Consider the following 16,735-nt stretch of genomic DNA (forward strand, 5'->3'; position numbering starts at 1 on the left):
TCCAGTGTTCTTTCCTGGAGAATTCCAGGGAGGGGGGAGCCTGGTGGCTACCGTCTCTGGGGTCGCACAGAGTTGGACATGACTGAAGTGACTTAGCAATAGCAGCAGTGCTCCGATATGCCCTTCCTAGAAACCTTGGTTGTCCTGGAAACAGAATCAGTCACTTTTTGCTCCCAACACACTCTGTGCAAGAAAGTGAAAGTGTTAGCCATTCAGTCACGTCTGACTCTGTGACTATAGCTCACAAAGCTCCTCTGTCCATGGGATTCTCCAGGCAAGAATACTGGAGTGGGTAGCCATTCTCTTCTCCAGAGGGTCTGCCTAACCCAGGGATCTCCTGGGTTTGCATTGCAGGCGGATTCTTGACTGCCTGTGCCATCAGGGAAGCACTCCATGTGTACCTTCCTTCTGTTTTGTTGAGTAAAGGAAGCAGTCACCATTGTTCTCATCCCTGAGGGTGTGTTTACTCATCTCTTCGGCCTCCAGCACAGGGCCCCATCCATTGTAGATGCTCAAAAATTGTTGGAAAAATAACATATGTGCAAATGAATGAATCTGACTTTGTCTATCTGTAATTTCAAAGTCCGTCCTGGCTCTGAATCTTTCTCCCTATGATGAGCACCCAGTGATCCAAGATCTACAGGAACATTCTGGTCTGGACCCCTCCTGCTTCACCGGCAAATAATATCGCTCCATCAACTGGACATTCCAGGCTGTGCTGGCCCCTGGAGGGTCCTCGAAGCCTGTTCAGATTCCCAGTGATTGGTATCCCCAGGCCAAGGGGTGCAGGCTGACTGGGTCTGGGTCTAGACTTGGCTAAGAGGTGGTAGCTGGGCCAGCAGAGGGGACGTCAGCCTGGGAAGAGAGTTTTTTTCACTGAAAAGGGTGATTCTTCCCTGTAGCTGATGGCCTGTTAATAGCTTAACGATCATGTGAGAGTCCTTGGCCTGGCCTGGTCTGGTGCTGAGAACTGGCAGTGCCAGGCCTAACACAGGAGAGCCCCACCCAGGTTAATTGATCTGTTTCTGTCCTCTGACAGGCCCTGGGCAGGATCAGCACATTTTCCTCTCTGTCCAGGTCTTTCCTGTGCCAGACTCACAAAAGAAATTTTTCTGAGCTGAGCAGGTCAAGTAGATGTTTAGTTGTCCCTGTCTTGTGTGGGCACCCACACCCCATCATTGCATCCCTCTTCTCTCTCCGCAGAGTTTTCTCTCATTCCCAACTTAGCTCTGATTTTCTCTCTGGAGTCTCTGCCTGTCTCTTTTTAGCATTTAATGCCCCTTCCTTCATTTCCTTTCCCTTCCCCTCCCTCCTTTCCTTCCTTCCCTTCCTCCTTCTTTCCCTCCTTCCCTCCTTCTTCCTTTTCTTCCCTTTCCACCATCCTTTCTTCCTTCCCTCATTCCCTTCTTCCCCATGTGTTTTTGTTCTCGTTTTTCTTATCTCTGTATCTCATTCCTCTGCCCTCAGTCTAGACTCTTCCTCCACCTCCTGTCCACAGGGACTTCCTCCACTCCCCCATCTTCCTGCCATCTCATCTTGAACTACCACTTGAGAAACCTCTCCTTTGCTCTCTTACTTGTACTGTTAGACAGAAGTCCTGTAGGTTTTTATATTATCTCCCCCTCATTATCCTTTTCCAAGTTTCTGAGTGAAAATGTCACTTGATCCAAAATTGTTTCAGGTAGCACCCCTGTTGTCTGTCTGTTGCCAGGATCCCCTCCTGATGGCCAGGTTGACAAATGCTTATGCACAGAGAACAGACGTAGGTCCCTGGCCAAAGTCAGTGGGGGATGGGGTAGGTTGTTGACTCTGGAAGGAGTCTCAGGATGAGACTCATCCTGAGTCTGACAACCAGAAGTTTAAGAGTTGGCTTCTTGTTCTTCCCCATCTCCTAAGCCTGGGCAGGGTCCCTCTGTGTACCCTGGCCACCTATGAGTACTCAGAGACATAAAGTAGGAAATCCAATGATGCCAAGCCAGATATGCCCATTTTCTGACCTTTTCTGATTCCTCATAAAGGATGAAACAGAGGCCACTGCTAAGCTTATCATTACTCTGAGAGGCTTCAAGGGCACAATCTGGATACATATGAAGTACCTCTTTCTTCCATGAATTCATTCAATCGATGACTGGGCAGCATTTCTGGCCTTGTAAACAGTGATACAAAGATGTTCCCAGTTCTCAAAAAGCTTATGACTTAACAGAGGCAATGGATCCATACACAGGGATATTAGAAAAGCTCAAGGGAAGTATGGACAAGATGTTGAACTAGAGACTGACTGGCAAATGGGAAGATATACAACAAGGAGAGAGTTCAGCATTTAATTTTTGCCAAAAAAATAAAAAACATTTGTGTGTATGCATGGTGGTTGAGAGAACTGGAGAAAAATGAAAAATTATGGGGAAAGTATGAAAAACTTAGTGACACTCTAATTAAAAACTACTGGTCAAAGATTTAATTCACTCCCCACCCATACAAGAATCTACTGACATTTTAAGTGGACACATGTCATCAACCCCTAAGCCCTGACTCTGGTTAGATATACTGAAGCCAGAGGAAGAAAGACAAGCTGGAAAGAGGATTTGGAACCAACAGATTGACTCATAGTTGTCTTTAACTTGCCACTTTGAGTGAGTCTCTTCTCCTTCAGCCCTCAATGATTTCAAGGTCCAATCAACTTTAAATGTGATGCTTGTTTTGCAGGTTGATGGAAATCTACTGGGCTCTTCCATGGCCCTGCCAAGTGGACCTTCTGTGTCCTTCATGTCGGTCCTGTGTTCCTAAAGCCACAGCCTTTTGGGGGAAAGAAGTACGGGGTATATTTTCACACATTTTATGAAGAATAGAAAAATATTTGAGTCCTACGCCTTACTTTCCAGACCGGCATTCACCACATCTTCCCAAGCAAGGGGATAAAATGAAGCAGAAAAAGACTTGAGTTTTCAAAGGGTAAAAAACCCACCTGGAATGAAGCAAGAAGAAAACCCTGATCAGTCCCTCATTTTAAGGATGGAGAAAATGAGGCCCAGAAAGAGCAAAGGGTTTGGCCAAGTTGACAGTGCAAGTTAGTGACACAGCCTGGACTCAGAGCCCTGTGGAGCCAGCGGCTGGTGCTCTTTATCACACCTGAGTTCGTCAGGTCTCCGTTTGCCTCTGCAGTCTGACCACAAATGCCAATGATAAGACTCCATCCTTGACATGTCCTAGAGAGCGCGTGACAGGCCACTGTTACATGTGCACTCCTGGGTTCTTCGGAGCTGCCGCCCTTTTTCCAGTATGTACCACTGAGGCTTTCTCCAACAGGCAGGTGTCCCGTGGACAAAGGTCGACACTGCTTCATGCAATGGGCTTCTAGGGGCTGATCTTCTGAGCATCCTGAGACAAAGCAGATCCTCTTGTCATCTACACTGATGGTTGGTTGAGGCCCAGACTCACTCCAGTGAGATGGAGTCCTAGCTGTCCATGTGTTAGAGGCCACACACCTCTCAGTTTTAACTAGGATAATAGGCACAGAATCCATGGTTCTCCCTCCTTACCCTCCTAAAAGAAATCAGATCCTTTAGCCATTGAAATAACATGACTGAGGTCAGAAAGGATGCATTGAGTTCAGTTGTGGATGTTTATATAAATAATAATTTTCCAGTGGGAACTATGAACTTGCCTTGTCTCTTCTATTTTTAAATGCTAATTGCTTCTGATTTTGTTGATATAGGCGGAGCTAATAACGTTTGCTTCCTAACCATTGAACTTAACGTATCTGTTTTTGGACACTTGTGATTTATTTTTGCACACATGCTCCAAACTGGTGCTAATTACTTGAAAGGATCAGGGTTTCTATTCCAAGAGGGATGACGACAGAATGTCAATTTGTAGTCTCTGAGCATAATGTCCCAATTATCAATGCATTCCAGACCAGAATGGACTTGGCACCTTCTTGAAGGGATTTGGCTGTTCTTTTATCAGCCAGTCCCTGGACGTAGGTTCATGAAAACTTGCTTTCTAGTAACTTGTGGGTGTGCCTGTTCTTTCCTCAGTCTCAAAGACCATTTAGTGACGTATCAGTGTTCCAAATACCTACCATACCATGTCCAGCTTGAATGCTTCTCTCTCAGAGCCTTCTTTGATCTCTTTGGCTAGAGACAAGTTTCACTTCCTTATCAAAGTCCCAGAGTATTTGGCTGATTCCTTCCTCAAAGGACACAGCACTTTCTACTTTGAATTGAAATTATTTGCCCACCTTGTTATCTCCTTTCTGCATTATAAGCCCCCCAGGGACAATGCCTTATCTGTGTTATATTTGTCCCCACTTACAGCACACTGAAACTTCACCTCATGCCCCACGGTTCATTCATTGATTCATTTGAAGTGCTTTTCCTCTAATATTTCAGCTGCTCAAGAAAAGTTTAAGGTAGGTTTAAGTAAGTATGGGACAAATGATTACCTACATCTATACACACACAAATAAAATAACTAAAGTCTATAATGATTATATGAAGTTTAGCTGGAGAATCCAACTTTTAACTATCATACCAAGGAAAAAACAAAACACCATGCTGTAGGGAATGATTGGAGAATAGTGACAAAGGATTTAAAACTTGATCTACTTAGCAAGGGTCTATGCCAAGTACTGTGTCTACACTGTGGATACAAAGGTGAATGAGAACATACTAGTTTAACTTTTTAGTCCAAGGGTCAGCAAACTATACCCAATGAGCCAAGTCTGGCTCACCATCTGCATTTGTGAAAAAAGTCTAATACACTTGGTTTGTGTAGCGTCTGTGTGGCCACTTTCACTAACTATGGAGTTGAGTAGCTCTGACCAAGGCTGTATGCCCTACAGAGACAAAAGTATTTATTATCTGTAACCTATCCGTTTGTAGAAAAAGTATGTTGGGCAGTTTTGTACCCAGGTTTAAAAGTCCTTAAAATACACCAGAGACAGAACCATGTAGAGTGAGGACAGGGTTCCATATGAGACCTAACAGACTTGGAAAGTCAAGAAAGGCCACTTGGACTGGAACCATGGGAGCAGAGACCACTTAGGTCTTGCTTGCTGTGGTATGACAAGTGCCCGTGTGGTGTCTGGCACATAGTAACTTGCTTAGTAAATAGTTATGAAATAAATGAATGAGTGGATGATTGGAGTGATTTAGGAGGAGTGTGGAGTGATCAGCAGAGAAGGAGGATAGCATGTGCAGAATGCTGAAGCAAGAGAGAGTCAGATACTATGGAGAGCAGAGGTGGCTCAACTGTTGGGAGTATGGCGTTCAGGAACAGGGTTTGCTGTTATCTGTCTTAAACGTAGCAGTGTGTATATGCTACTAAGTCGCTTCAGTCGTGTCCGACTCTGTGCGACCCCATAGACGACAGCCCACCAGGCTCCCCCGTCCCTGGGATTCTCTAGGCAAGAACACTGGAGTGGGTTGCCATATCCTTCTCCAGTGCATGAAAGTGAAAAATAAAGTGAAGTCGCTCAGTCGTGTCCTACTCCTAGCAACCCCATGGACTGCAGCCCACCAGGCCCCTCCATCCACGGGATTTTCCAGGCAAGAGTACTGGAGTGGGTTGCCATTGCCTTCTCCAGCAGTGTGTACATCTCCATCCCAAACTCCCGAACTATCCCTCCCTTACCCCATCTTCCCCCCAGCAACCACAAGTTTCTTCTCTAAGTCTGTGAATCTCTTTCTGTTTTGTAAATAAGTTCATTTGTATCATTTCTTTTTAGATTCCACATATAATGGATGTGATATGATATTTCTCCTTCTCTGACTTACTTCACTCAGTGTGACAATCTCTAAATTCATCTATGTCACTGACAATGACACTATTTCATTCTTTTTAATGGCTTAGTAACATTCGATTTGTCAATGGACATTTAGGTTTCTTCCATGTCTTGGCTATTATAAACAGTGATGCAATGAATGTTTGGGTGCATGTACCCTTTTGGATCATGTTTTCCTCCAGATATATGCCCAGGAGTGGGATTTCAGGGTCATATGGAGCTCTATTTTTAGCTTTTTAAGGAACCTCCATACTGTTCTCCACTCTTTGCATCTGGCGGCCACCTGATGTGAAGAGCTGACTCATTTGAAAAGACCGTGATGCTGGGAAAGATTGAAGGTGGAAGAAGAAGGGGATGACAGAGGATGAGATGGTTGGATGGCATCACCGACTCAATGGGCATGAGTTTGAGTAAACTCTGGGAGTTGGTGATGGACAGGGAGGCCCGGAGTGCTGCAGTCCATGGGGTCACAAAGAGTCGGACATGACTGAGTAACTGAATTGAAGTGAACTGATACTGGTCTCATAGTGGCTATACCAATTTACATTCCAGCAACAGCGTAGGCTATGGTTTTTCCAGTGGTCATGTATGGATGTGAGAGTTGGACTGTGAAGAAAGCTGAGCACCAAAGAATTGATGCTTTTGAGATGTGGTGTTGGAGAAGACTCTTGAGAGTCCCTTGGACTGCAAGGAGATCCAACCAGTCCATTCTGAAGGAGATAAGCCCTGGGATTTCTTTGGAAGGAATGATGCTAAAGCTGAAACTCCAGTACTTTGGCCACCTCATGTGAAGAGTTGACTCATTGGAAAAGACTCTGATGCTGGGAGAGATTGGGGGCAGGAGGAGAAGGGGACGACAGAGGATGAGATGGCTGGATGGCATCACTGACTCAATGGACGTGAGTCTGAGTGATCTCCAGGAGTTGGTGATGGACAGGGAGGCCTGGCGTGCTGCGATTCATGGGGTCACAAAGAGTCGGACATGACTGAGCGACTGAACTGAACTGATCTGAACAGTGTAGGAGGATTCCCTTCTCCAGGAGTGGGGTTTGGAAGTCAGAAGGAGACAAGACTGGAAGGTAAGTAGGAGTCAGACCATGCAGGCCACTGAAGCCTCATTATGGAGTTAGATCTTTATTCTGGAGGCCACAGAGAGCCACTGATAAGTTGTAAGCAGGGCAAGAACAAGTTCAGAGTGCTGCTTCAGAAAGACCACTTTGGTTGCTTTATGGAAAATCAGTTACAAGTATAATAAGCCTGGGGCACAGCTGGTTAAGAGCTGTGACAGATATCCAGGGGCCTGCCCTAAGGCAGTGACATTGGTGAGAGGAATCAGTGGACTGATTTGAGAGATGTTTAGGAAGGAGAGTTAATTGTTGGGGGAATAAAGAGTCAGAGGGAAGACTTAAAGAAGATGACAAGAGCTCTATCTTGTCATAGATGCTGGGTAGAAGGTAGGACCCTTCACTGAGATGGGGGGGCACATGAGGAACAAAAAGTTAAGAGGAAGGAAAAATATGGGTTCTATTTGGGGCATGCTGAATTTGAAGTGATATTTACAAGGTAGTTAAATATGTGTATTTGAAACTCAAGTAGGTCATCCATTCTAAAGATAAAAACTTAGGAGTCATTAGAATCTAAAGAGTAATTAAAGTCATTAGAGTCAATCAAATTTCCTTGGGAGGGTATGTAGAGTAAGAAAAGAAAAGGGTCAAAGGAAAACCTCCAAAAGGGTCAAATCTGAAAACTCCAAGGAATGCCAACATTTACTAGAGGAACAGAACTCAAGCAGTCCTCGAAAAAGCCTGAGAAAGAGAGAAGATCCAGGAAGAAAACCAGTACAGTTTTGTGTCACAGAGTCAAGAGACATGGTCTAGCAGTGGTGAGAGTTTCAAATGATTAAGAAATGTCTGCTGTTATAATAAAGAGGGAAGCAGAGATACAGACACATTTACTCTGGCACTTCAAGATGGCAGCTTGGGTAGGATGGTCAGAGCAGAAGGAAGACTCCAGTGAGCTGAACCATGACTGGGAGGCGAGGAAATGGAGACATCACAGACCATGTACAAAGGAATTTGGGTGGGGAGGACAGCTGCTGATGGACGTCTCTTTTCCTTTCTTTCGTCTTTTTTTTTTTTTTTAAGTTGGGAGAAATTTGATCATGCTTAAACATTAGCTGGGAGGAAACAATGGTCTCATTTTAATAAATCACTAAGGAAACTTGGCTTCTGCAGATGACTTCACAAGTCATATCTCATTAGAAAAAGAAAATTCAGTAACCCAATGTGTTCTCTTTTTGTAGTTAGTTCCAGGAAGCTTAGAATCAAATTCAGTTCCTTTTAGATGTCTGGTAGTATTTACTGTCACTTCCTTTACTTGCTTTCTGTTCTGTTTTGTATCTCAGTATCTTATTTCTGAAGAATAATTATTGTGAGCTGTTTACAAGGCCCTTTCACACATGACCGGTCACAGCGTTCATCCTCCTTTCCACTTGCATTTAATTTGTGTCCATGGCGGCCATGCACTTTGCTCTGTGTAGCAGATACAATGTAAATAAAACAACTCAGTGGCTTGCAGTCTGGTTGAGAAGATTGACATCAACTGAATGAGTATAGTAATAATTACAGCTGTGGTAAGTGGAACAAAGGAAAGTACTGGAAGACCTCAGAATCTGAGGGGTCAGGAAGAGTGTCTGAAGCAGGAACAGAGACTTGGAGATGGCGGGGGGTGGGGGAACTCCAGTCACAATGAAATGTCCTCTATGGAAACCCTGTGATGATCATCCAGCTCCTGCCTGGACACTGGCAGTGATGGAAAGCACTGCTGCATTTTTGGACGGTACCAATAGTCAAAAATGAGTAGAATATGGCTCATGTCACTTCTGCCTGGAGACCTATACCTTGAGCTCAGACAAATAAACTTAACTTTTTTTTAGCATCCTCTCTCTCAGCTGGAAAGTGGCAGCAGAAATGCCCATGTGCATATATTTACAGATAGATTTGTTCTCTCAGTTAAAAACAGGTTTTCCAATTTTCCTTTTCTTTATTTCCAGATGATGACTTGTTAAAATAGATTTCTAACTGTTTACAAATATTCATCCTTAATTTCTTCTATAGCGCTACAACTCCTTGCTCCCTTATATAGAATGGTTAGCTAGATACCTGCTGCCCAACTAATAATCCCAAATATGGGACCAAAGAGTTGTAACAAAAGACTACGTTTCTAAGCTTCTCTTGCAGCTAGGTGCACTATATTACAAGCAAATTTTAAGCAGTCATCTCTCTTAGAAGGAAAAAAAGCCTTGATTCATAGCATTTGCCAATTTTCCTGGTGTTAATTCTCCTGAGACTAATTTAAAGCTGTCAGCATGACTCACTCAATGTGAAGTTGGGAGGAAACGCACACAATGGGCTTTCACTTGCCCTGGGACTGACTCCAGCACACCATTGACTAAATGGACCAGAAGATGAAGTTACCAACAGGATGCAAGGGAAGCAATGTGCGCAACTGCCCAGATGTGCATTAAATGGAAGTGGGCTACCTCCAACTCCCCCTTTCCTCCTTCCAATGGTCTGGAATACAGACATGGTAGAGGCTCTGTTCTATACCATGGAGAAAAGGACAGCATTCTAGAGATAGCAGAGCAACAAGATAGGAGGAACCTGGTTTCCAAATATTTTAGAGCTACTTTACTAGCCATAATTTCCTTGTGGATAGTTTTTTAAAGTAAAAAAGAAATTTCTAATTTGTTTCTTACTTGGATCCCTCATTTGTTGTTCAGTCGCTCAGTCATGTCCAACTCTTTGCAACCCCATGGACTGCAGCACGCCAGGCTTCCCTGTCCTTCACCATCTCCTGGAGGTTGCTCAAACTTATGTCCGTTGAGTCAGTGATGCCATCCAACCATCTCATCTTCTGCCACCCCCTTCTCCTCCTGCCTTCAATCTTTCCGAGCATGAGAGTCTTTTCTAATGAGTCAGCTCTTCACATCAGGTGGCCGAAGTATTGAAGCTTCAGCTTCAGCATCGATCCTTCCAGTGAATATTCAGGATTAATTTCCTTTAGGATTGACTGGCTTGATCTCCCTGCAGTCCAAGGGACTTTCAAGAGCTTTCTCTAATACCACAGCTCAAAAGTATAAATTTTTCAGCCTTCAGACCTTTATGGTCCAACTCTCACATCCATACATGACTACTGGAAAAACCATAGCTTTGACTACACATACATTTGTTGGCAAAGTTGTCTCTGCTTTTTAATATGTCATAGATTTGTCATAGTTTTTCTTCCAAGGAGCAAGTGTCTTTTAATTTTGTGGCTGAAGTCACCATCTGCAGTGATTTTGAAGCCCAAGAAAATAAAGCTTGTCACTGTTTCCTTTGTTTCCCCATCTATTTGCCATGAAGTGATGGGACCAGATGCCATGATCTTTGTTTTTTGAATGTTGAGCTCATAGAACAGGTGAAATTGTATCCCAAATGACAGTCATCCATTACAGAATGGCAATGAGACCACTGCTATAACATGTAGAATCCTGCTACTTACAAGGTACAGTGAGGGCAGATGAATTAGACATGCTCCCTGCTCCAGGGAGCCCATCCCAGGATGAAAAATATCATGTACTCACATTGCTATGAGGCAAGGTAGTGCTCATTAGTGCTCTAAGGTAATGCAACCGGTCAACCACACAGATTATGATGGTGATGATGATGATGGTCATGGTGATGATGAGGCAGTATGTGATTCTCACTTTCAAAGATAGTTATAATTTTGACAAGTAGAATGGAGCAACAAAACATTTCAGATGGAGGGATTGTACTTTTCATTCAGATTTTAGATTCCAATCATTCTGAAAATGTGATCCCTCAGAAAATCTCTAGACTACTTTTTCTTCCAAAATAGAACAAATTAATATTGCAAAACTATGACAAAAATGTTTCAGATATTTAAGAGAATCAATTGTTTTCTGAGTCTCTTATCCCACCATTTACAAAGAGCCCTTGATTTGTTCATTTTGAAGCATTTTGGTGGATTAATTCAAGCATTCCTCTGAGTGTTTTCCTAAGCAGATCTTTCTGGCTTATTTTTAACTGTGCAAGGTGTATAGAGACACTAAAATTTCATTCCTTAAAAACATCTATAATGCAAACTTTTCACTAATGTAAAAGGCCTCTCTTTCTCTTAATTTTCCTTAAGGGAAGAAACGATGCCTTACGTTCCTTTTTCATTGCTTCACAGTGCCCAGCATAGCCCTGAGCACAAGAGAAGCTCTCAGTAAATATGTATTCTTCTAAGTGTGAGTCACAGATTTGAGATTATGAAGGAAGATATTGGATTATGGAGTGAGGAAGTGACCACATAAATGGCCTGGGGATGTAAAAAAAAGCCTGGCATATGTGTGGTAAAGTCTTAGGAATGAGCCTTTGAGGTTCCCCAGCAGATGCTAACAGTAAAGCCCCAATCTCCTTTTCTCTTCATTGCATAGATCAGATGGTAGAGGCCCTGAAGGAAAATGGCCTTGATAAAGGTGACAAAGCCACTAAGTTCTAGAACTGGGTTTAGCTTTCTAGGGCTTTTCTGGGCTGGCCCATCTTTGTTTTCAAGATTTTTTTTTTTTTTCCAAATTCATGTCACCATAAACATAACAAAAAGAATCCTATGCATTTTTGGACATTCAAATTCACACTGTGTTTCTTCCTCAGAAAATGAATGCATGAGTACATATAAAGTAGTGGGAACAAAGCCATATATTGAAATTTCAAGGCTTGAAAATGTGACTCCTTTTGCAAAGGAACAAAAACAGTAAAATTGGGGAGTTCTCCCAACCCATCAGGACATCCAGGTGTTATCTGCTCAGCCTCTCCCTCTCAGTGGAGTAAGAGTGTACAACTCAGGCAGGCAGATTCCTTAAAGAAAACCGAGCGGAAAATACCTATCTCCATGGGGCTATGTGAGGATGGAGAGTGAGGCAAGGAGGTAGATGAAGGAACCATGCTGGTGTGGTCAGGATGACGTGGATGGAGCCGGTCCTTGTCAGGTGTCTAAGAAATGGAGACGACTGCAGTTCCTAATACGAGCAGCTGTAAATGATACACTCCAACCCTTCTTACATATTAGCAACAGGATACATTCATACGGAAAACTTTTTATGGAGAAAGCATCATGCTGGAGTGAGAACCAAGTTCTGGTCCAAACTTGGTAACTTTTCTGTAACTTGGACAGTTTATCTCTCCCCTGAGTCTCATTTTATTCATGGACAAACTGGGATCTCTTCCACATGTAGTGACTTGTTTCTCTTTCACATGTTAAGGTACTAACACTTACATTTCTGATAGAACTTCAACTTTTATGATTGCAATATACTCTACCATGAACTTCTGTAGAGCTCTGAGAATTATTTTCTTTTTCGTCATCACTTAACAACTGGCTAAGATATTCAGCTCACAACCGATTTAGTGATTCAAGTTATAGAAAAACCAAGAGAAGTGATATGGAATGTTACTTTATTTTCCAATGTTGGAAGGGGAAATTGCGTATATACTTACCAAAGATAATACTTATTTGTATTACCCTAGAGAAATAGAAAAAGGCAATGGCAACCCACTCTAGTACTCTTGCCTGGAAAAAGCCACGGACAGAGGAGCCTGGTAGGCTGCAGTCCATGGGGTCGCGAAGAGTCGGACACAACTGAGCAACTTCACTTTCACTTTTCACTTTAATGCATTGGAGAAGGAAATGACAACCCACTCCAGTTTTCTTGCCTGGAGAATCCCACGGATGGAGGAGCCTGGTGGGCTGCCGTCTATGGGGTCGCACAGAGTTGGACACGACTGAAGCGACTTAGCAGTAGCAGAGAAGTAGAATTAGTCACGTAACTTTAAATGGAGTTTAAAGTTTCCTGTACTCTCTCCCATGGCTCAAGTCTTTAAAGATAAATTATCCTTAAGTTTGGCCCAGAGATTTCTCTTTATTTGGGGTCAGCAGGAAAGCCTACTGTGGTCCAAGGCACAATCATTTTAGGCTTAATCTCTTGACATAGCCTACATATCTATCTTCCTTCTCCCCACCAGACCCACCTCTCAAGTCCTTTTCCACATAGCAGCCAGGGTGATCTATTTGAAAGCCAAGTCAAATGGTGTAACACCTCTGCTTAAAGTGCTCCGGTGACTTCCAGCCTTACTCAGAGTAAGAGCCATACTTCCATTCAGGCCCTGCCGGACACAACTGCCCATCAGATTTCCACTCCTACCCATTCCCCCTCACAAACCCTGCTGTGGCTACAGTGGCCTCCTTGCCGTTCCCGGGACACCCAAGCAACCTCTCACCATAAGATCCTTTCTGGTGATGTCTCCTTTGAGAACACTCTTCCCCAGATAGTAACAGGATGCACTCCTTCCTTCAGACCTCGACTCAGAACTCACCTCCATTCAATAATACATTCATGCCCTTTATCTTCCATCCCCTAATGTATTCTGCATAGTACCCCTTGTTGTATTTGCTGTCTGTGTCTTTCCTATCTGTTCCTTCCTATTAGAATATAAGCTCTGTGAGTTCAGAGATCTTATCTGTTGTGTTCATTCACTCATATATCTTTAGGGCTTAGAAGTGCATGTGGCATATAGTCAGCATTCAATAAATATTTATTCAATGGATACTCAGAATGAGTACTTTTTAAATATATTTTATGTGTATTTTGTACATTGATTTGTTTTATTGGGCAATGTGTACAGAATAATTTGAATTAGGGAAATTTTACTTTTTTCTCAGATATATAAAACAATGACCACAAAGAATGTCAAAAGTCCCTCTGAGATCATTGCCAAGCATGGCAAATTTCAGGGCACTATAGAAGGGCTGAATTGGTGGTCAACCAGATAAAGTTGAGGAAACTTGAACAATGCAGAAGTTTGACTCCAACAGCCATGGTGGGGCCATTTCTACCAAGTTGTAGAGTATATGCAAGTAGACAGTGCTTTCCTTTCCTCCTGGGAAACTAAATTTTACAGCAGAGATGCTATGTAGCTATGTCACCTGTCAGTAGCTGTACTGAGGTGGAGATCTTCCTTTAGACTGTCAGGACATCATATTCTCTTGATTCTACAAGTGTTAACATTATTGGATGGCTTGGGCTTGGGCTTGGGCAGGTGTGTTACTGTCCAGTTGACTAAGGCATTAAGATGTGGGAGAGATACGCACAGGGAAAGGGTGTTGGGAACAGGGCCCAGAGCCTCTGTAGGTGATTTCAAATCTTGTTTCAGCTACTCCACACTGGGTGAGCTCAAGCAAGCTGCTTAAGTAACCCAGAGCGCAATTTTCTCTTCTGCAAAACATTAGTCACAAACAATTCCTACCTTACCACCTCATGGCATGAAATAGCCAGTGTGAGAATTTCATAAAGTAAATATTGGGACTCCATGCAAACCACTCAATAAATGACTAAATGCCATTGCTGGGGTTCTTTAGGCTGATTTCTGAAAAGATGAGTAGGTATGTCTAAGTAAACAGTCTTATCTGAGTCCTGCTTTTCACCAAGAGAATGCAATCAGGATTTTATGTCAGTTTTATGGAATCTGAATTTAGGAGTTGTATCTGGGGATCTGTTCATTTATCTAACAACACATCTTGTGAGCATAGCCCTGATCAGAGTTTTAAGTTCATACTAAGGGCTCCTAGCTCTTCTACTGGGGAAGATGGGTCTGTGATATTAAATTCTTGAACATTTCTGAATCCCTTAACCAGATACCAAACAGTGAGGACTAGAGCAAGTCACTTTACTTCCCCTCAGATCAGTTAGGTAATAATGCCTCTGTTTTAAGGGTTGTGAAAATTAAGGATTAGAACAGACAATGTTTGAAAAAGCATTAGGAAGTCAATAAAGGACTATATAACTATTTTGCTTCAATAAATGACTCATGCTTTTCCTAATCCAAATGTTAATGATGATACTGTTTACACTATTTTACTCTAAGCCTTCTCAAATATGTTGATTAAGTGGGTAGTCAATAGCTAATGAGTGCATGAATAATTAAAATCTTTTATTGGATTTTTTTATCTGACATCTTACAAAAAAAGAGGAAACTGGCTAATAGCTTATCATTGTGCCAAGATGGTCATAGAGACAAAAAATATCACAAAAAATAATATGACAACTGTTTCACTGTTGTCATATTAACAAACATTTATTGAGCACATGCTATGTGACAAAGACTAAGCTAAGTACTCTATTCCAAAGACTGAGCTAAGTATTCTATTCTTCATCATCTCATTTAATTATCAAGGAAGTGAAAGTGTTAGTCACTCAGTCGTGTCCAACTCTTTGCAACCCCATGGACTGTAGATCCCCAGGCTCCTCTCTCCATGGAATTCTCCAGGCAAGAATACTGGAGTGGGTAGCCATTCACTTCTTTAGGGAATCTTCCCAACCTAGGGACTGAACCTGGGTCTCCTGCATTGGAGGCAGACGCTTTAACCTCTGAGCCACCAGGGAAGCCCCTATGGTAAAGAATTATCTATACCAAATTACCTATAGCCCCAAGTACCAAAGGTACTATTTTTATTCCCATTTTATAGAGGAAACTGAAGCCCAAAGCATCTAAGTAACTTGACTAAGGTCACACAACTATTAAATTTAAAAAGACAACTTTTTAGACGTATACACAGTGTATTTGATATTACTTTATGCTGCTGTTGTTGTTTAGTTGTTAAGTCAGGTCTGACTCTTTTGCAACCCCATGGACTGTAGCCTACCGTTTTCCTCTGACTGTGGTATTTCCCAGAAAAGAATGCCAGAGTGGCTTGCCCTTTCCTTCTCCAGGGGATCTTCCCAACCCCGGGATTAAACCCATATCTCCTGCATTGACAGGTGGTTTCTTTACCACTGAACCCCCAGGGAAGCCCTACTTTATACTGAATCTGTCAAAATAAAACTTTTGAAATGTCTTGAGTGACATGAAGTCGAGGTCACCAGCACAAAAGAACACGGGCAAAATGTTAATACATAAGTGGTGAACTTGTGTGAGTATGTATGCATATTTGTCAGAGGGATGGGAAAAAGCAAAGAAGCATGAGAAAATTCTAGTTAAAGAAAATCACTGGAGTTGCCTACAGGTTGTTGCTCTGCACGTCTTTACATGGAGAGACACTTGCCAGCTTACTAACTGATTTGTTAATCAACAAATATACTGAGCACTTACTATGTGCAAGGACAGGCGTTCAAGTCTAGGGAACAGAGAACACTTAGTCACGGAACCTCCTCACTGCACCACACAGACTCCTGGATAAATGGTGAAATAAATGCAGTGATTATTTCTTATGCATATGTGTACTACCTACGTAAATTTCCTCTGTGGGTAATGCTCTTAAGTTAGTTCTTACCCAAACTGTCCTTTTTCACAACTGCTCAAGAAAAGAAATAAGGGAGAAGGTCCAACTTTGTAGAATATGGGGATAGGATTTGGAGAACAAGGTGAGTTATTTAAATTGGTCAAGATGTTGGGGCATAAGATACTTTTATCTTCAGCAGTACTTCAAGCTTTTTTGGGGAAAAAAAAAAAATCCAATGTCCTGAAAGCTAAATAAAGGAAACTGGGCCTCTGATTCCCTAAGGTTCAGATTAAGGGCCCACCTCTTCTGTGGGGTTTGGGAGGAATGAGAGACTAGATTTCCATTATAAGTAACCCTGGAGTTCAATCAATGTGTCTTTCTTCTGAAGCTCTTTAAGAAACCTGGGATAAGGCCAGAGGGGATGTACCCAGTAGGCCGAGTCAGGAGAGCAGAGAATACCTATAGCTGATTTCACTTTGCACAGCATTTACTGCTGCAAATCACAGCTAAAGAAAGCAGCCACTGGTGGCAGAGGTAACCCCCTGCTGGAGGCCTGGCCATCAGACTGTCTCTTTTCCCCTATGCAGGCAACATGGGCTTGGTTTGCATGTGTGGTATATGTGCACTTCCCCA

This window comes from Bubalus kerabau, chromosome 2 (genome assembly GCF_029407905.1).
Source record: "Bubalus kerabau isolate K-KA32 ecotype Philippines breed swamp buffalo chromosome 2, PCC_UOA_SB_1v2, whole genome shotgun sequence".
NCBI lineage: Eukaryota > Metazoa > Chordata > Mammalia > Artiodactyla > Bovidae > Bubalus > Bubalus kerabau.